Source organism: Lynx canadensis, chromosome F2 (genome assembly GCF_007474595.2).
Source record: "Lynx canadensis isolate LIC74 chromosome F2, mLynCan4.pri.v2, whole genome shotgun sequence".
In the NCBI taxonomy this organism is placed as follows: Eukaryota; Metazoa; Chordata; class Mammalia; order Carnivora; family Felidae; genus Lynx; species Lynx canadensis.
This window is the reverse complement of record NC_044320.2, coordinates 50,684,805-50,706,086: the sequence shown is the minus strand read 5'-3', so window position 1 is coordinate 50,706,086 and position 21,282 is coordinate 50,684,805. Positions and strand designations below refer to the sequence as shown.

The following is a 21,282-nucleotide window of genomic DNA, read 5'->3' as shown; positions in this document are numbered from 1 at the left end:
GTCCACATGCTAAGTTTTGTTACCCCTCTACCTCCGGATAGAGAAGGGCAATACACCTTGAATAAAGCTACCGCTGAGCTACAAACAAGAGGAGAAGAGGCAATTTCTCAAAAGAAGAAATTACCAAAAGAAGGTAAAACAGATGCTGAATAATAGCAAGCAACAACAAATAATAATAATAACAATAATAATAACAGCAACAAAAGGCACAAACTGTCTAGTGCCATAGATAAATTTATAGATACATAGCAGATTCTGAAGGAATGATACAACAACAGCAGCACCATAGCATGGGGTATAATGATACTTTTATTAAGGAATCCATCATCACCATTCATTCCTTTCTTCATTGCTATTTCAGTTTCTTAATTATAATTAGTGTTTGTAGCAATGCTTTTCTTCCCCTGAATGTAGTGTGATTCTTTGACAGAGAGTTATCTTCTCCTGAGAGACTCACTGCTTACTCAACATTCAAAAAAATTTTGGTTCAGTTAATTCGGATTAGGGTAAATATTGTATCTGTGGCAACTGAGACTGGAGGGCGGATTTCAAAGTCAAGAAGAGAAGAGATCATAGGCACAGATGCCTAGGGGTTCTGTTACAGAGAAGCAGTCCAGCACCCAGCTTGTCTGATTGGGGAAAGACATTCTAAGAGCGGGTTTCAACTCAGTCTGAAAACTTTTAGATTCAAAACTGTTGGTTTTTATCAGTTAGCTGTTCTCGTTCTCCGGATCTCTGTATTACTAAATCCTTCCTGCCACATTTTGTGCCTGTAAAGCAAAGGTATCATCTCTTGGTTTAAGTGCGATAGCAAGTTTTTCTGTATTTTTCAGAAGATTCTGCCTTTCTTTTTGTAGTAAGTCTTTATTGAACACATAGATCAGTAAGTAGATCAAGAATTGTGTCAATTAATGTCAATCTCTGGAAATCTAATCCTTCTTAAACCAAGGACCTGACCGTAGCAGGATTTAAGACTGCATGCTATTGCATTTTTTCTTCAGTAAATGGCAGTGCTGTGAAAAATATAATGAAAACCTCTCACTGAAAATACCAGAGTTAAAGATAAATGAGTGTCAGCTAATCTAATTTTTAAAACAGAACCAGGTGTGTATGAGTAGTTAAAGAATATGGAAAGAATAATGTCTAGGTAATGGGCTCTAGTAAAGAAACGACATTAGCAAATACAAATTGTGTTTCGTTCTGTGTTTCTCTTTGCAAAGCTCATGGCTAAAGGAACTATGTTGTTAAGGTCATTAGAAAATCCTCCAAGTACTTTGAAGTATTGAAGCCTGTACCTATGAAATATTTCCTACTGGGCCTTTCAGATTTTCCCCCAACAGTGGTTCTCTGATTTCAGTATGTAAGGTGGTTTTGTCTACAGACATTTCACAGAGACTCACAGCTATGCCAAGCTTCAGAGGCTACAGTCCAATATAACTTACAAGTATTTGTTAATCTACTCTGCTTACATTAGTGATTAAATGTGTAAACTCAGTAGCCACACCTGAATCCCTGTTGGATTAAAATCTTGACCACACCACTTACTAGTTATGTGACTTCATGAACCGTATGCCTCTAAGTCTGCTTCCTTGTATATGCAAAATGGTGAATCTAAAAATTACCTGTCATGCGCATGTGAAACAGTTAGCTAGGTACTGGTGCATACTGAGCATTCAAAAAGTATTAGCTATTTCTGCATCATTGTTCAGTTCAATAGACTTCTTTTCTTACAAAGTCATCCTAGAAGAGTTCCATTTGAGTGACCCTTGTTTAGGTTTTGATCAATTGGGCAATTTTAGAAAACTGATATAAGTTGTTATTCAGTGTTCAGTAGAAACCCTGTAGAAGATTGCTCATGGTCATTTCCTTAGCTTTGTTTGCATTTTGACCTACTAGTCCTATTTTTTTCTTGTCTCCTATTATTTGATTATTAGAAATCAAATCATGCAGTATGAAAGAATAGTATCATTTTATATATTTTCTGGTGTTGGCTTTACATATTGCATTCCTGGTGCAGGTATAATGTAATTTTGACATCCTTTAGACCTAGCAATAACTCAGGTGTTTACAATATGGATGTCTAAAGACATCGTATAAGTTTTAGACTGTAAGCTTCACAATGACATACACCAGTGATTCTCTGACTTACATGTTATGGCCCCACCCCAAATGGCTTGACCCCCAAAGGCAAAGGCAAGGAGAACAGTAAAAAACTACTCCTGGCACCGTTGTCTGTGACTCCCACCAACTCAGAAAAGCCACCAAGGGAATGAGCTGTATGTACCATCTCTCAGCAGCAGAGTTCAGTAATATAGCAGAGCAGAAAGACAGAACAAGGAAGGCCATTCTGACATATTTGGTTTGTGCCTCCACAACTTTACCTACAGGACACATCGCAGGCACATATGGTGCTCAAGAGGCTCTGCAAGTCCCAAGTCCTCGGCAGCACCAATATTTACCCTCTGTGCCTTCTCCTAAGGCCCCTTTTCAGGTCCCCCAAATTTGCCCATTTCCTTCCACCAGAGGAAAGTTCACCAGCTATTATGGTAGACATTTATTTTACTTGCCTGTGGTTTTACTCATTGCAGTGTCACTTGTATAAAGAGAGGTTGCTGTAGCTGACCATCAGGGTTAAAACTTGCTCAGCCTTTTCTGCCCCCTTGTAATTATCTTCAGCACCGACATTGACGTGCTCCATTTTTTTTTTAATTTTAATGTTTATTTATTTTTGAGACAGATAGAGACAGAGCATGAACGGGGGAGGGTCAGAGAGAGGGAGACACAGAATCCAAAACAGGCTCCAGGCTCCGAGCTGTCAGCACAGAGCCCGACGCGGGGCTCGAACCCACGGAGTGGGAGATCGTGACCTGAGCCGAAGTCGGCCGCTTAACCGACTGAGCCACCCAGGTGCCCCTGACGTGCTCCATTTTTAACGGCATCAAAAACAGAAGTAAAACCTATTTCATCCACATATGACCAGCACATATACTCCAGATTCACCAATTTACTATTTCTACTAATACACTTACAATAATGTAATCTACAAATCATTCCAAAGCAGAAAGAATTATGCAATTTCTTTACGTGCTCTTTAACAAAAGTCTATTTATATGCATATTATATAATTGAGTGAATTCTGTTAATTTGGTAAAATACATTTCTGGATCTCTCTAATCAATACTGACTATTAAGACTATTGCTAGCTGGGGGCGCCTGGGTGGCGCAGTCGGTTAAGCGTCCGACTTCAGCCAGGTCACGATCTCGCGGTCCGTGAGTTCGAGCCCCGCGTCAGGCTCTGGGCTGATGGCTCAGAGCCTGGAGCCTGTTTCCGATTCTGTGTCTCCCTCTCTCTCTGCCCCTCCCCCGTTCATGCTCTGTCTCTCTCTGTCCCAAAAATAAATAAACGTTGAAAAAAAAAAAAAAAAAAAAAAAAAAGACTATTGCTAGCTGGGGCACCTGGATGGCTCAGTCGGTTGAGCGCCCGACTTCAGCTCATCATGATCTCACAGTTGGTGGGCGCAAGTGCTGCATCAGGCTCTGAGCTGACCGCTTGCTCAGAGCCTGCAGCCTGCTTCAGGTTGTGTGTCTCCTTCTCTCTCTGCCCCTCCCCTGCTCATGCTTTGTCTCACTCTGTTTCTCAAAAATAAATAAATGTAAAAAAAAAAAGACTATTGCTAGCAATGCCTGTCTTGCTGACTGTTAAATCATAATCACTTTGTAGAGTACTTGACACATAGTATATTTCCAGTATACATTTGTTGATGAAAGGAATCAAACTATTTGTTCTAGAATGTGAGAACATTCTAGGCTTTGGGATATAGCAATATTTAGAGGATAAATAGCATTGATTATCAGCTAATTAGTTTTGTAACGCTTTTTGTTTTAAAAAAACAAGTAGGTAAATACTTGAGGCGTCCATGTCGATCATCTTACTTGAAATGTCCACGGCAGCACCAGCATGCTAAGTCAACTTACTGTTTTATATTAAGATGTGGCCCAAACAATCAAGACAGGTTATGCAAATTTGTAGAGGTCAGTACCTAGAACTGCAGTGGAGAATGGAGTTGAAGAAGCCAAGAATAATATCAAAATGTTATGGAGAAAAACAAAAAAAAGAATCCCAACCTGTTGTAATTAGGGATCTGGCAAGTGGGTGAATGGTGGTTAACAGGAAATTCATAGGCAAAGTTCTCAGGTATTCAGCTTTGATATTGACTACCATGCACCTGTGAACAAGACTTGTGACCCAGAGACCTTACTCCTTGTGGAGGGACACAGGCAGGCAGGCACTTAAAGAGTTGCAGAAGGAAACTTAGGAAGAAGGTAGAGACAAAGTAGAGACCTCCTTGCCACTTTTCTCTTTATAAATCACTACTAATTACTTTAACTTAACTCCTTGTTATACATTTGGTCTGCAGACCAGAAACATCTACCTTACCTGGGAGACACATGGGTTCAAATAGATACCTACTGAATCAGAATCTGTATTTTAATAAAATCTCTGGGTAATTTTTGTGCACATTGTAGTTAGAGAAGCATTATGCTAAACTCTTGAGGTGACCAGACACTGGGGATACCCTGCAGAGAAGCCTTGGACACAGGCCGTAATCACCATATGTGCAAAATAGGAACCTGTGGTTTATGGCAGAGTCCTTGGGATGTGAGAGTCTGAATGCCTGCCTGGAAAGACTTTGGCGCACTGAGAAGTGTAGCCTCTGGAATGGAATTGCAGTCGCTGGTCCGTGGGTAATCCTAGGAGTACCTACCCGATGATGCATTTATAACAGATGAACTACACAGGGGAGCTGGATCTCTCCTGGTTCCAAGGACAGGATAACAGTGACCTTGTAGCCAAGAAACTTCCTAATGCCTTCAGTAGGGGACTAGTACCTTGCCAGCTGGTACATTATTAGAACATGGGAACAGAAAGTGCAGATTATTTCTATAGCATCTTGACTTGATTCTCTCATAAAAAAAAAAAAAATAGGCTCAGGTCACCTGCATGGCTCAGTCGGTTAAGCGTCCGACTTCAGCTCAAGTCATGATCTCGCAGTCCATAGGTTTGAGCCCTGCATCAGGCTCTGTGTTGACAGCTCAGAGCCTGGAGCCTGCTTCAGATTCTGTCTCCCTCTCTTTCTGCCCCTCCCCTACTCGCGCTCTGTCTCTCTCACTCTCAAAAATGAATAAATGTTAAAAAAAAAGATTTTGTTTTTAAATAAAAAAAAGAAAAACAAAAAAGAAAATAGGCTCACAAGAAAAACAAACAAACAATCAAATAAATGCCCCCAAGAGCAGCAGGTAAAAATTCAATTATCCTGAGTAGGACAGAAATATCACACAGGAAGGTTTAATTTCAAGAGTCAGAGGGTTGTGTTAGAGTTACTTAAATTTCTTCTACGTTGACAGTAGAGGCGAATGTTTAGCATCAATGTTACTATCAGTGCCATTTAATATTTAATAATCACATCTTCAAAATTATAAAACTATGAATTCATGATGAACATTGTTTTCACTATATTTTTACAGCTTGTCTGGTAATTTGGGGTTTCTTATTGTTTGGCTTCTGGAGCAGAAGCAAATATTTTCATCAGTCATCATTAATATGAAAAAGAAAATAAAAAATTCCTATTTTTAGAAGTGCAAGTTATCAGATGACTTGTCTGCAAAAGATAATTTCTCATATTTGTAGCTGGAATCTTTGAATATACATTGGAAAGTTTACTTTGAGCACATCTGAAAAATGATCCTAAATTTTTCATGGACTTGTTCAAATTTTCTTTTCTTTTTTTTTTTTTTTTTAATTTATTTTGGGGACAGAGAGAGACAGAGCATGAACGGGGGAGGGGCAGAGAGAGGGAGACACAGAATCGGAAACAGGCTCCAGGCTCTGAGCCATCAGCTCAGAGCCCGACGCGGGGCTCGAACCCACGGACCGCGAGATCGTGACCTGGCTGAAGTCGGACGCTTAACCGACTGCGCCACCCAGGCGCCCCTCAAATTTTCTTTTCAAATGGTAGCCTGTGATGTGCTTGGCTGGCTGAGCCAGTAGAGCAAGCGACTCTTGATCTCAGGGCTGTAGGTTCAAGCCCCATGTTGTATGTAGAGATTACTTAAAAGTAAAATCTTAAAAAAATGGTAGCTTGCTATTCTATGTGATTGTTAATATTCTAGATATAAGTCTTCTAAGGTTTACTTGGCTAGTTAACAGACTACATTTAACTCATAAAAGAGGTTCTCAGGAAATAGACTATGCATGCCAGTGTGATGTAACAATAGATGATCACAGTTTCCTCATATATGCCTCAATTTCCTCAGCTATAAAATGGGAATCATGGTTTAATGGTGAATGATCTGAGTCAGTCTGCATTCTCACGTCTGAGTTTCTGCTCCTTCCAGCTACTTAGTCAGTTTCTCCAAGGCCACAGTCCCAAAAGGATAGGAAATTCCTCTGGCAGAATTGTGTCAAGGTCACATCATGTCTTGGCACTAGTCCACTTCAGGAGATGTATATCTCAAAAAACAGACAAGAAGGGGCGTCTGGGTGGCTCAGTTTGTTAAGCTTCCAACTCTTGATTTCAGCTTAGGTCATGATCTTAGGGTTTGTGGCTTCAAGCCCCGCGTCAGGCTCTGCACTGACAGAGTGGAGCCCGCTCAGGACTCTCTTTCTGCCCCTCCCCTACTCATGTAGGCACACACATCTCTCTCTCTCTCTCAAAAAAATAAACTTAAAAAAAAAGGACAAGAAGAGATGTCTTTATTGGAGAAAACCTAAGAATGTTGAACATATCTATTGACCCACAAATTTGCAATAGATCACCTAACCACATGGAAGGATTTGGGGGTAAGAATGTGGCCTAGTGGATAAACAGAAAGCTTTCCTTGCTCCATTGTTATCATAATTATGACAGCAACTTTATCTAGCAACCCCACACAGTTATTAACAAACTTGAGTGATTTAAAATGTAAAACTTGGGGCGCCTGGGTGGCGCAGTCGGTTAAGCGTCCGACTTCAGCCAGGTCACGATCTCGCGGTCCGTGAGTTCGAGCCCCGCGTCGGGCTCTGGGCTGATGGCTCAGAGCCTGGAGCCTGTTTCCGATTCTGTGTCTCCCTCTCTCTCTGCCCCTCCCCCGTTCATGCTCTGTCTCTCTCTGTCCCAAAAATAAATAAACGTTGAAAAAAAAATTTAAAATGTAAAACTTAAGTATAATCTCATAGAAATGGATATTAGAAATGAAAAATAATTACATATGATTAATATAATTATGCGTTTAATTTGATATCTTTTAAATAGTTAAGCTTATGGATGAGTATACTCTTTCTGTATTTAATCCAACTTTCTTGGAACAATTTTGTGCAGAGGAACCTAAGGGAAAACTCTGTGCTTTATCTTAGAAACACCAGTAGTTTGGGATAGATTTAAAGCATTTAGTGTAAGCAAAACCTGAGTGATTAAATTGAGTAATTTTTTTTTTCTCCTAATTCCCAGTGGTCAATATGTTGTGGTGAACTTAGATCTTTTCTGTGTTGTTTTTATGTACAGGAAATTGCTTTGCTAGAAATAAAGCTTTTCCTCAAACTGTGGTTAAAGATAATAATTTAAAGGGATGCTTCTCTATTATTTCATTTTCAAGGCTTATGATATTATAAATCTGTTGCTTATTTTAATAGCATGATTCTATATATATTTGGGAGATATACTTTACTATAGATTTTGCCAAATGTTATGTTAATTGCTTGTTTTTTTATTTTTACGTTGAAAGCCATAAGTTTAACAATATAAAAAGATTTAAGTATGAATTCAGAAGTTTCTAGATTTTGACATGTATGTACAAGTGTTTTTGAAAATTTTCCTGGAAAAGTTGAAGATATATCTATATGAAACAAAAAGATAAAATGTCATTACATAAACTAATTTCAGGTGACTGGGCATTATTTTACAGTTGTCTTACCTCTGTCAGATGTAAATCTTCTAACCATGTTTGTTCTATCAATTCCAGCCTTAAGGTCAATATATTTGATGAAAAAAGTGGTCCAAAGATATAAGTTAAGTAGTTCTGCCTTTCTCTATCATCTCTTGCTATAAATCTCCTTTTAGCAGGTGCTCTATGTACTCAGAATAATGAATCTTAGAAAGCAAGAGGCCATAGATATCCACAGCCCAATCTTATACCCATTATACAAATACAAATGCCCCTTTATAGTATCTGTTACAAATGGTAATTTGGCTTCTTTTGAACACTTTCAAGAGTGACTATTATTATTGTGGAATATATCTTTGGACTAAACTTAATTCTGTATTTTTGTGATGTTTACTACAGTCCTAAGCTCACCATCTGCATCTTTAGAGAAGCCTAACACTTTATCCATTTAATGTCCATCCAAATGGATGAACACTGCTGTCATTCTCCCAGCTGTTTTTGTTTGTTTGTTTGTTTGTTTGTTTTTCTCTGCTAATTGTCCAAGCCCTTCGACATTTTTCTCTTGAATGGTTTTTAAACCTTTTATTGTTTCCCTTCTTGTCCTTGCCTGGTTTCTCCTCAAATTTTTGGTTACTTTTGTAAACAGTGAGGACTTTAAATATATAGACTTTTTCAATTATTGTCTGAACTTAGAAGGGAAGGTGTTCCTAGGACCTAAACCTTTCAACCTGTAATTTATCACATTTATATTAATGCAATCCAAGTTTAATGGATGTCTTATTTAGGAGTGCTTTTATTTTACATTGTAATGATTTTTCAATCAAAAAATATTAAAGTGTTTTTCATATAAAATACAATTAGGCAAGTGCTCTTCCATACTGTGTTAATGCAATTTACTTATCTGAATGTAAAATCAAGGCTTTATATTTTATCACTGCTGATGTTCATTTTGTTAGTTTTGTTCTATGATCTCTCTTTTTTTTTTTTTTTTTTTTTAATTTTTTTTTTTCAACGTTTATTTATTTTTGGGACAGAGAGAGACAGAGCATGAACGGGGGAGGGGCAGAGAGAGAGGGAGACACAGAATCGGAAACAGGCTCCAGGCTCCGAGCCATCAGCCCAGAGCCAGATGCGGGGCTCGAACCCACAGACCGTGAGATCGTGACCTGGCTGAAGTCGGACGCTTAACCGACTGCGCCACCCAGGCGCCCCTATGATCTCTCTTTAAAAATGTCTTTTAAAATTTTTATTCTATTTTCTATTAGCAACCTCTCCCAGACTCCAGCCACCTATCTTCTGGTGACTAATGAATGGGACAGTGTTAAGTTATATCCTAGAAGATCTCTCTCCAGGCCTATATAAATTATATATGTAGATGATGATAAAATAATTAATACTGCTTGAGTGCAGAATTTCAAAGACTTGTAAATCCACCAACCTGTAAGTTTATATAGCCAAATTTCTCTAAGTTGCCTATGTGGCTGGCATAGGAAAGTTTATGAAATACCTTGCCAAAATAAAGAATTGTAAGATCAGTATCATTTAACTTATGTACCATGTCTAGTATCAAAACAGGACATGTTTATTTTAGTATTATTTAGTCTTACTAAACTCATGCTAGTTTCTTTTTCTCCTTGTTGTTTTTTTTTTTTTTTTAGAGGGGGAGGGGCAGAGGGAAAGAGAGAGAATCTTAAGCAGGCTCCACATTCAGGGCTCAATCTCAAAACCACAACGTCATCACCTGAGCTGAAATCAAGAGTCAGATGCTTAGTCGACTGAGCCACCTAGACACCCCAACTCCTGATAGTTTCTAAAGAAGTTTCCTATGATTAAGTAAGATTAGGCTGTATACAAAACATTTTATAAATGTTACAAATACAAATGCATTATAAGAGATTATTAAGGGTTGAAGAAAGATCTGTTTAATAATCTGTTCTAAAATTTTTATTGAACACATTAAACATTCTGGAAAGTTGTTAGAATCTTTAACAACTCCCAGAAAAAGAACTAGTAAAGAATAAATCTCAATAAATATGTATGCAATTAATGGGGCGCCTGGGTGGCGCAGTCGGTTAAGCGTCCGACTTCAGCCAGGTCACGATCTCACTGTCTGTGGGTTCGAGCCCCGCGTCGGGCTCTGGGCTGATGGCTCAGAGCCTGGAGCCTGTTTCCGATTCTGTGTCTCTCTCTCTGCCCCTCCCCCGTTCATGCTCTGTCTCGCTCTGTCCCAAAAATAAATAAAAAACGTTGAAAAAAAAATTAAATATGTATGCAATTAATGCATGAGTGAATGCCTGTAGTTGATTGTGATGGGCCTTGGGAACCCATGTGGAACTGCATGCGGCCAATCTGACCGTGAGGATGACTGCAAGGATTGTGGTGTCGGATGGGTTCTTTTGAGTGTACTTGAGAAATAGCAAAGAGAAAATGACAAGCTCAGACCTGTTAACTCTCAACTTAAATCACTATCTGAGAATCAGAGAGGTTCCATATAGCCCTAAACTAAGATCTTATTTCTGGAAACTGCAGGGTTGATATTGCTGAAAATCTGTATTACAATGCTCACTGAATTCAGTCTCAGCAGATTTGTCATATGAAAGGGAGGGCATTAACTGATCAAGAATGGGACTCTGAATATTGGGATGGGTACGTGTGTTGTTGAATGCTGATGACACTGACACTCTTGAGCCTCCAGATCACTTTGAGACTTCCATTCCATTAGAAGTAGCTTTCCTTCCAGTATCTTAGACTAGCCTTCTGCTTGATAATCTTATGATAACCTTATCTAGGGTGAACATGTGGAAGGAGGGTGTCAAAACTTCCTATAACTGTAACTAAGATCAAATCTCATCATGTTCCAAGAGGGATGGGTACATAAAAATTACCCGGGAAGAAATAGCTTACACATGAAAGAATTCCAAGTCTTTGCAAATATGTTGACTGAAACCTAAGGAATGAATGGGAAAGGAGTCTATGGATGTTAGACCAAAGCAAATGAAATAAAAACCCAAATCTAGCTGAATTCATTGATAAGGGTATATTTGCTGGAGACTCAGGGTTGGGGAGGTAATTAAATTTTTCTTTTAATATTTTTATTGAAATATAGTTGACATATAACATTGTATAACTTTAAGGTGTAAAACATTGACTTGTTACATGCAATATGATACTCACATTGTGTTAGGTAACATATCTATTACATCACATGATAGCATTTATTTTTTGTCATGGGAGCAATTAAGGAGATTCTGTTTTTAAATGGACTAGCTCGTGCAGTAGGAGATGGTTCTGAAGGATTATGTGGTTCATTGGCTTAAAGTTAGACTCCATGACAGTAGCCTATAGTTAACGAAGCTGACATGCTACTTCAGTATGATATGGAGGAAGGAAACCAAAGACTTAGAGATTTAGTAATGTTGGACTGGGGGGCGCCTGGGTGGCTCAGTCGGTTGAGCGTCCGACTTTAGTTCAGGTCATGATCTCACAGCTCATGAGTTCGAGCCCCGTGTCGGGTTCTGTGCTGATAGCTCGGAGCCTGGAGCCTGCTTCAGATTCTGTGTCTCCCTCTCTCTCTGCCCCTAACCCACTCACATTCTATCTCAAAAATAAATAAACATTAAAAAAAAGAAGAAGAAGAAACATTGGACTGGATTTATTGTGTGCAACTATGCTTCATGAGAAGGTCTGAAAGACATTGCCCTCAGTGAGGCATTGAAAAATATATTAGTGAGGGAACACTTACATTCTTGAAAAACTTAGTGGTTGCTTGCCTTTCATGGTCATGCATGATGCAGGGCAGGAATTTTTAATCTAGTACTATTGACTTTTTGGAGAGGATAATTCTTTGTTTTGAGGGACTTTTCTGTGAATTGCAGGATGAACTGATCTCTACCCTCCAGATGCCAGTATTACCCTCCCCTGAATCATGACAATCAAAAATGCCTCCAGATATTGCTGATTGTTCCCTAGAGGGAACAAAATTAATCCTGGTTGAGAAGCACTATTTTATAGGGTGATATCTGTATTAGTTTACCATTGCTGCTATAACAAATTGTCAGAGATTTAGTTTAATTTAAAACAACATAAATTTATTCTACTGTATTTCTGGAAGTCAGAAGTCTGAAATAAGTCTCACAGGGCTAAACCCAGGATGTTGGCAGGGCTGCTTCCTTTTTCCAGAAGAAAATCTACTTCTTGTCTCTTTCAGCTTCTAGAGACAGCTCATGGTCCCTTTCTTTATATTCAACACACAGTGTAGTATCTCTTTCCTCTGACCTCCTGTCTATGTCTTAAAAAGACCCTTATGATTACATTGGACCTACCCAGACAATCCAGGATAATCTGTCCATCTCAAGATCCTTAACTATATCTACAAGGTCTGTTTTACTATGTAATGTAATATATTCACAGATTTCCCATATTAAGATGTGGACATCTTTGCAGGGAGGAAGGTAAGACATTATGCAACCTAGCACACTACTGTTAAAATGGGTACCCTGATCTCAGTGGGCATTATAGGATCTCAGAGTAGCAGGATCCTGTGGCAGCATTTAATTGCCAAAGAAAGGTAGAAACACCTATTTTAAAGGGCAGCAGAGACCCACAGGTCATCAGAATACCTTCGCCCCTGGAGATCTTTGGAGGTAGTAATTGATTATCATGTCCCTAGCAAAATAAATGGGCAGACTAGGAGAATATCACTTGGTCTGTGTAACTGAAAAAGCTCTAGGTCTGGTAGCCATAAACCTGACTCAAGTCTCCACAATGGTGAGCCATGGCTTCTCACTCCATTTCCAGACCTATGTCAATTCACAGATCCAGAGTTCCTTGATTAAAGGGGAGGCCAAGTGCCCTTGAGGAAGAAATAAGGTACTTTTTCACCAGTGGTGAAAGTACCCATCAGAAATCTCCCTCTACTCCCTTTTCAAAAGGGTGTGGACCATTTACATACACCACATTTGTGTAATCTTGACCCATTTACAAAGTGCCAGGCTGCTAGTGTTGAGTGGGGACCAGAAAAAGAGAAGGCTCCACAGCAAGTTCAGGGTGCAGTTTAAATTTCCCTGCCACAAAGAGCTCATGATGTAGCAGATCCAATAATGATACTTCAAGTGTCCATGGCAAAGAGGATTGCTGAATGGAACTTTAGCAAGTGGACCTCTAGGTTTTGGACTATATATGTGTTCCATCTTCTAAAAATAATTACACTCCTTTTAAGAAACATCTCTGGTTTGCTATGGGACGTTGCTAGAGACTGAATTCTAACCATAGGTATCATGTCTACAGGCAGCCTGAGCTTCCCAGCATGAAATGGGCATTGTCTGACTCAGCCAGAAGGTTGGGCATAGGCAGCAGTAATCTGTCAGGAAATGCAAATGCTATAAAAGAGATCAAGTTTGGGCAGATTCAGGAAGTTCTGGAAGGTAAAGTGATTTGCAGGAGCAGGTATTTTGGGCTCCATTGACACAAACCATGCAGTGATTATGACTAGGTGTTTTTTTTTAATACCCAGAAAATACTTAGAAAATATCACAGCTACTTCTAAGGACAAATTACTGAATTTTCCTGAAGTTACTATTGAGTAGGCCTTATTTCCAGATTGTGCACTGAAATGATTAAGAGTCACATTAATTTGGATTCAAAGTTTAACTTTGCTATTTATTCATACTGAATGTTGAACGATTTACATAACCATTCTGAGCTGCCTCAATTTCCTCATCTGTAAAATGTGGTATTACCACTTACCTCAAAGGATTATTAAGATTAAATAAAATAATTTGTATAAAGTAAATATAGCAGCACAAAATTGTTAGTTTCCTTCTTTTCTTTATCCCATCCCCCCCTCCAGTAACTTAAGAAGAAAGGGATTAATTGCCTTGTGCTTTAATATGTTGAACACAAAACCAATTCGTTTGAATTAGGTCAAGCAAAAGTTCAGCCATTTGGCTACTAGTATCCATCCATAATGGAAGTATTATGGTGTGTATTTTTTCCTAGAGGCCATTAGACCGTAGGCCATTTGGATGTCTTTAGAAGAAAGAATGATGATCTTGAATTGCCTAGAAAATTTCATACTTTCTCATTCTATACACTTTATTCTTTACCTTTTTCAGAGAAAGTGCTTCTGCAACAAGAGAACTTTTAAACTATGTCCTGATGATATTTCGCTGCATTGGAACAAAAAACTGACAAACTCCCAAAAACATGTACACTGTGAAAAAGTGATGGGGCAGGGTATGGAATACAAAAAAAACAAACAATCTCAAAGAGTAAGATATGTTCCCAAATTAGAAACTGAATTTAAACAGTGAATGGTTAAAGATTTTAGAAAGCTATGGCAAAACCAAAGATTTTAAAAATTTCTTTATGTATGTTAGAGCTATTTACTTTTTGGTTTCATGTACATCATATGTATTATATAGCAGTAGGCACTTTCGCTTTCCCTAGCCATTTTATTCATGTACTATAAAAGCATATTTTGACCCTCTGGATGTCTATTCAGAAATAATGTAACTAAATGAGATTTCATACTCATATGATTTTTTTCAGATGGTCGCAGACTTTTAAGGTTCAATTATCCAAGTTATTGAAGGGGCAGACTTGGACAGTACATCTTGAGAGTAAATAATCCAAACTTTACTGGGTAATATGGGATTAAAAATAAACTGAGGGGTGCCTGGGTAGCTCAGTTGATTAAGCATCCAGCTCTTGATTTCAACTTAAGTCATGATCTCCTGGTTCATGAGATAGAGCCCCAGGTCAGGCTCTGTGCTGGCAGCATGGAGGCTGCTTGGGATTCTCTCTCTCCCTCTCTCTCTGTTGCTACCCCACTCAGCTGTCACTCTCTCTCAAAATAAATGAATAAACGTTGAAAAAAAAACTGAAATAAGAGCCAGGCAACAAAATAATTTTTTTCTAGAACCAAGAATTATTATTTTTTGGATGAGTTATTTAAATTATTGAAACTCACTAGGCCTCAGTTTCCCCATCTCTTTACAAGAAGAGAGTTAATGGGGGCACCTGGGTGGCTCAGTCGGTTGAGCATCTGACTTTGGCTCAGGTCATGATCTAACAGTTTGTGGGTTCAAGCTCTGTATTGGGCTCTGTGCTGACAGCTCAGAGCCTGGAGCCTATTTCAGATTCTGTGTCTCCCTCTCTCTCTCTCTGTCCCTCCCCCACTCATTCTGTTTCTCAAAAAAATGAATAAATGTTAAAAAAGTAAAAAACAATAAATAAAATAAGAAAGAGCTGAGAATGGGAGAAGAGTGGAGCATCTAAGCAGTACACCCAGCCTCCTCTTCTCGCCACACCTCACTCTCGCAGCCCACCCGCCCTGCTGCCTGCTCGCAGCCCAGAACAGCTTCCACCATGGCCACCTCTGCGAGTCCCCACATGAACAAAGGCATCAAGCAGGTGTACATGTCCCTGCCTCAGGGCAAGAAAGTGCAAGCTATGTACGTTTGGATTGATGGTGCTGGAGAAGGCCTGCGCTGCAAGACCCGGACCTTGGAAAGTGAACCCAAGTATGTAGAAGAGTTGCCTCAGTAGAATTTTGATGGCTTTAGTACTTTTCAGTTTGAAGGCTCCAACATCTTGTCCCTACTGCCGTATTTCGGGACCCTTTCTGCAAGGACCCCAAACAGCTGGTGTTCTGTGAAGTCTTCAAGTACAACCAAAAGCCTGCAGAGACCAATTTAAGGCATACCTGTAAACAGATATTGGACATGGTGAGCAATCAGCACACCTGGTTTGGAATGGAGCAGGAATATACTCTCATGGGCACAGGTGGGCCCCCTTTTGGTTGGGCCCCCTTTTGGTTGGTTGGTATGTAGGTCCATACACTACTGTGGCATGGGACATTGTGGAGGCTCACTACCAGACCTGCTGGTACACCAGCATCAAGATTGGTGAGACAATTGGTGAGACAAATGCTGAGGTCATGCCTGCCCAGTGGGATTCAAGATAGGACACTGTGAAGGAACCGACGTGGGAGATCATCTCTGGATGGCCTGTTTCATCTTGCATCGTGTATGTGAAGACTGTGGAGTGATAGCAACCTTCTATTTTAAGCACATTCCTGGGAATTGCAATGGTGCCGGCTGCCACACCGACTTCAGCACCAAGGCCATGCGAGAGGAGAATGGTCTGAAGTACATTGAGGAGTCCATCGAGAAACTGAGCAAGCGGCACCAGTACCACATCTAAGCCTATGATCCCAACGGGGGCCTGGATAATGCCCAGCGCCTAACAGGATTCCACAAAACCTCCAACATTAATGACTTTTCTGCCAGCGTGGCCAACCGAGGTGCTAGCATCCACATTCCCTGGACTGTCGGCCAGGAGAAAGGTTACTTTGAAGACCATCGCCCCTCTGCCAACTGTGACCTCTTTTTGGTGACAGGAGCCCTCATCCGCATGTGTCTTCTCGTTGAAACTGGCAATGAACACTTCCAGTACAAAAACTTAGTGGACTAGACTTGCAGCCATCAAACCCCTAATTCTCCATCCTGCCTCCGTGTTTGGCCCTCTCTTGACTGTCCTAATAGCTGTAACTCAAAGGTCAGAATATCAAGGTCTTTTTTTATTCCTCATGCCCAGTTAACATCTCTTGCTTTCTTTTGACCAGGATAGAAGGGTCAAGTTCTTAATCTTTTTACACCCCCCCCTTTTTTCCCTGTTACCGAAGCTGTCTAGTACATTAGTGGGGAGGGGGTGGGGAGACATAACCACTGTTTCCTTTTAATCAGGTGTGTTTGTCCAATAGGCATAGCTATCTGGACAGAGCATAGTATTTGTGAAGGGAGGGGGAGAGCTTTTTCTTTGAGGTAGCTGAGTTCTGGGGTGGGGGGATGGGTTACTTACTCTGGGATTAGGTTAGGATTTCCTCTCTTGGTGGGAAGTTCCATTTCGTATAAAGTTATAACCAGCTTTCTATTGAAAGTGAGACTTAGGAGAGAACCAAGCAGGAAAATGCCCCTGTCCTCCTGGTACAGTGCTTCCCTTACCCGGGACTAAATGCCCTCACCTGAAGACAAGCTCAGCAGAAGGATGGATTGACCTACCTTAGAAGAAAAAGTTCTTATTGCTTGGTCCTCCATTTATAACACAAAGCAGAATAATATTTTTATATTTAAATGTAAAAAAAAGTATATATGTGTGTGTGTGTGTGTGTGTGTGTGTGTAGATATGTGTGTTTATTTGTTTTGTTTTGTTTTCCTAAAGTAGGAAAAACATTCTGGTCATTGGGAGCCAAAATTTGAGGTGAATACTCTGGTTAGAAATAAGGATCTCCTTTTGAGCAGGGGTGAGGGAGGTGTGTTTGAAAAAGTTGGCTATCTGGGGCTGTCTGTTGTTCCCTCACCACCACTGCAGGGCGTCTGTGCCCTGGCCACTCTTGGGAACAGATTGACACCACTTGGGTAACCTGAGGATGCACAATGTGGAAGAAGCAATCACCTGAGCACCTTGGCTTCAATTTAAAAGACACACACAAACACACAGAAGTTTAGAAATAAGAGTTGGCTGGTCAACTTGAGCATGTTCCTGATGGGTTATTGGGATTATTTTAAGGTGGCACTAGCATGTCATTAAAGCAGGCCTTTTGATATATTAAACATTTTTTTAAAGTAAAGTAAAGTAAAATAAAATAAAATAAAATAAAATAAAATAAAATAAAATAAAATAAAAATAAAATAGAATTAATGCTGTTTTACACAACCAACATACTCTTAAGTCTGTGATTATGTTAGGTTTTTCAAAGTGACTATGTTCGTATATCTGAATATGATTGTCTTATTTACAGTTCCTTTTTAAATTTCTCCCGTCTCATAGAACAACTTCTTTCCATTCTTCATTTTCATTGAATATGGATATAATCGCATCTTAGAGTAATTCAAATTATCAGCATAAGAAATGAACTACAGTATTACTTGCCCTCACTTTTTTCTTCATGACTTCCATAGGACTGAGAGGCCTGTTAGTGGTTTAGTTAAAAAGGCCTTCCAAGATCTTTACTGTGTACTGGGCTACACAGTATATTAGAAAGAAAAACTTAGGCCATAAGGATCCCTTGAAAGCCTTGTAGCGGTAAAGTGTGTTAATTTTTGCACAAGATGTTTACATTGGTGTGTGCTGTTGGTTTAATAATTGAAAGTTTTTTTTTTACAATAGAGGATTCTCAAAATTTGAGTTGTTTCAAATAATATGTTAAATTTTTAAAGGCCTAAGTCCTGCCCCAGATTTACTAGGATTGGGGAGAGTGTCGAGGGAGGGGAGACAGCTCTATTTTTAACAGGCTCCCTAGAAGATTCTCAGGCATCAGATTTACCTATTGCTCTAAACCAGTATTTATGACATAATTATTGGCACATTGTCTCACTTCATTAGAGATATCATATAATATATTCTCTAAAAACTAGGGCTCCTTTGAGAGTGAAAGAGTGTTCTCATCAATAATTATGTCAGTATGAAAGGCATAAAACAGGACTTCTCAGACAAAGCAGGACCAACACTTAACATATAACCTATCTTTGTAGGACCACCAAAAATCTACCTTCAAATCTCACTGTGTCGCTTATTGCCCTTATTAGCTATTTTTTAATGTTACACTTTACATATGTTATTAACTCATTATATATTAGTAATATTTTTGTTTTAAATGTTTTGCTTTGCACAATTAAGAAATTTAAAAATTGGCAAATATCTTGTATTTATCCACATATTTACCATTTCCAGTGTTCTTTGTTTCCATATGTAGACCCAGGTTTCCTTCTGGTGACCTTTTCTTTCTACTGAAAATCATCATGCAGATATGCTGGCAATCAATCTCTTGACTGCTGGTTGTCTGAATACTTTGTCTTTATTCTTGAAGGACAATTTTGCTGGATATAGAATTTTTAGCTTGACAGGTTTTTTCTGCTCTTTCAAAATGTCATTCCATTGATTTCTAATTACATTTTCTGATGAAAAGGCTATGATGATCTTTGCTCCTATGTGCAAATAAAACAAAAAGTCTTCTTTCATCAAGTTGCTTTTAAGAGTTTCTCTTTTTCATTGGTTTTCATCAGTTTGATTAGGATATGCTTTGGTATGGCTATCTTTTAATTTATCTGGCTTAGGATTTTGACAGGTTTATTGGTTCCATTAAATTTAGAATATTTTTCAAATATACTTTCTGCTTTCCCCTTCTGTCTTAAACACCAATTTATGTATTTTAAACGTCTTGATATTTTTTATCAGGTTTCTGAAGTACTTGTAATTTTTTTTTCCATTTATTTTTCTCTGTGATTCAATTTGGCTATTTGATACTGCTGTGTCTTCCATGATCAATTTGGAGGTAGTCTCCAGTCAGCTATTAATTCCATCCATTAAGTTCTTCACTTCTGATACTGTGGTTTTTAATCCAAAGAAGTTCACTTTGGCTTTTTAATATACCTTTCATTTCCCCTTCATTATATTCATGTTTTCCTTTAAATCTTTAGCTTCTTTGTAATCTCTCTTTGGAAGTCCATGCTGAAAACAAACAACCTGATTAAAAAATGGCCAGAGACCTTAACGAACACTTCACCAAAGTCATATGTGATCATCAGGGAAATGCAAATTGAAACAACAATGAAATACTACTACACACCCATTAGAATGGCCAACAACCTCATGCAAACCCCTTTGCAGACTTCTGGATGTCTTTCTCCACAAATCTCCATTTTCTCCGATGCTTAGATATCCCAACCACCTCCATTCTCTCCCACATACATCTCTGCCTCCTCAACTCAAAAAGCCTGCTCTCTCTGCTCAGCTGCATCCTTTGCCTACCTTTCCTATGCAATGATCTAGCAAGTGCCTCCTGGCAGAAAGCCAGTTCACTTCACATTTCCTTTTCTGGGTATTCTGTCCTGTGTTTTCTGCTGTTAAATGTCTGAACGTGTTTGTTTCACATACATTGTTCAGGTTTTAGGGCAAGGTGATTTTAGTAACTCTGTCATGGCTGAAAATGGGAATAAGTGATGCTTTATCTTGCATTTTTAAACCATCATCAAATCTAAATTTTTGGGTTTGTCTCCATCGTTTTGTCATCAGACTAAAGTTGCTTAAGAATTCTAATCATGGGGCCACCTGGGTGGCTTAGTCCCTTAAGCATCAGACCTCCACTGAGGTCATGATCTCGCTGTTTGTGAGTTCAAGCCCTGTGTTGGGCTTTGTGCTGACAGTTCAGCCTGCTTTGGATTCTGTGTCTCTCTCTCTCTCTCTGCCCCTCCCCTATTCTCTCTCTCTCCCCCCTCTCTCTCTCAAGTATAAATAAACATTAAAAAAATTAAAAAAAAGAATTCTCATCAGATTCTTCTCTTTTGTGTCCGGAATTGAACCCTTATTTATGTGACATATAAAAGTTTCAGGAATGAAGAAAATTCTGGCCATTTTCACCCAGTATCACAATAGTCATAACAGGGTTTTTTTTTTTATTTTCATTTCACTCCCTTCATAATGTAGAGGTCTTCAACCTCAGATTTGTGAATGAAAAAGAAAAAAAATGACTGTGGTTTATAATGACATTATATTCTTATTTTACAATTGAAATTAAAAGTCTTTTCTATTCAAAGTATTTCTATTTATTTTGTTACTGAATCTCCCATTGAAATCTCATCTATGACTGTTTCTTATTTATAAGTCAGAATTAAATACAGGTGTCTATTGTTTTTTATAATCAAATATAAATACAAAATATTGTATTTGAAATATATGCCTTTATATGAAACACGAAAAGTTCATTTTAAAACAACTTTATTTTTTTAAATTTTTTTTAATGTTTATTTTTATTTTTGAGAGACAGAGAGTGAGAGAGACAGACCTCGAGAGGGGAAGGGCCAGAGAGACATGGAGACACAGAATCTGAAACAGGCTCCAGGCTCTGAGCTGTCAGCACAGAGCCCGATGTGGGGCCTGAACTCACGAACTGCAAGATCATGACCTGAGCCGAAGTCGGACGCTTAACCGACTGAGCCGCCCAGGCGCCCCTTAAAACTCCTTTAAAAAGGGGATGCCTGGGCGGCTCAGTCGGTTAAGCATCCGACTTCGGCTCAGGTCATGATCTCACCAAGATTGGTGAGTTTGAGCCCCATATCAGGCTCTATGCTGACAGCTCAGAGCTTGGAGCCTGCTTCAGATTCTGTGTCTCCATCTCTGTCTGCCCCTCCCCTACTCTCACTCTCTCTCTCAAATAAATAAATAAATAAATTAATTAATTAATTAATATTTAAAAAAATATTTGAACTCCTTTCAAATGTAACTAAAGATAGTTTGAAAGGCTGGCTTCTTTCCATAGAATCCCAGAAGGGGTACAATTGTTTTTGCTTTCGTTTAGTTTGA

At 39.0% G+C, this 21,282-nt stretch overlaps 1 protein-coding gene, 1 long non-coding RNA gene and 1 pseudogene across 3 annotated transcripts in view; all 3 read left to right on the top strand.

Annotated features, from left to right (window-relative positions):
- The window catches only part of RALYL (RALY RNA binding protein like), a 407,386-nt gene that overhangs the window by 31,007 nt on the left and 355,097 nt on the right, over positions 1–21,282 (top strand). The gene's annotated exons all lie outside the window — the stretch shown is intronic.
- Positions 725–16,824, top strand: LOC115506364. Its single transcript, XR_003966337.1, has 3 exons — positions 725–737; positions 2,526–2,529; positions 16,607–16,824. It is a non-coding gene; the product is annotated as an uncharacterized LOC115506364 (long non-coding RNA).
- On the top strand, positions 15,228–16,525 carry LOC115506362 (annotated as a pseudogene).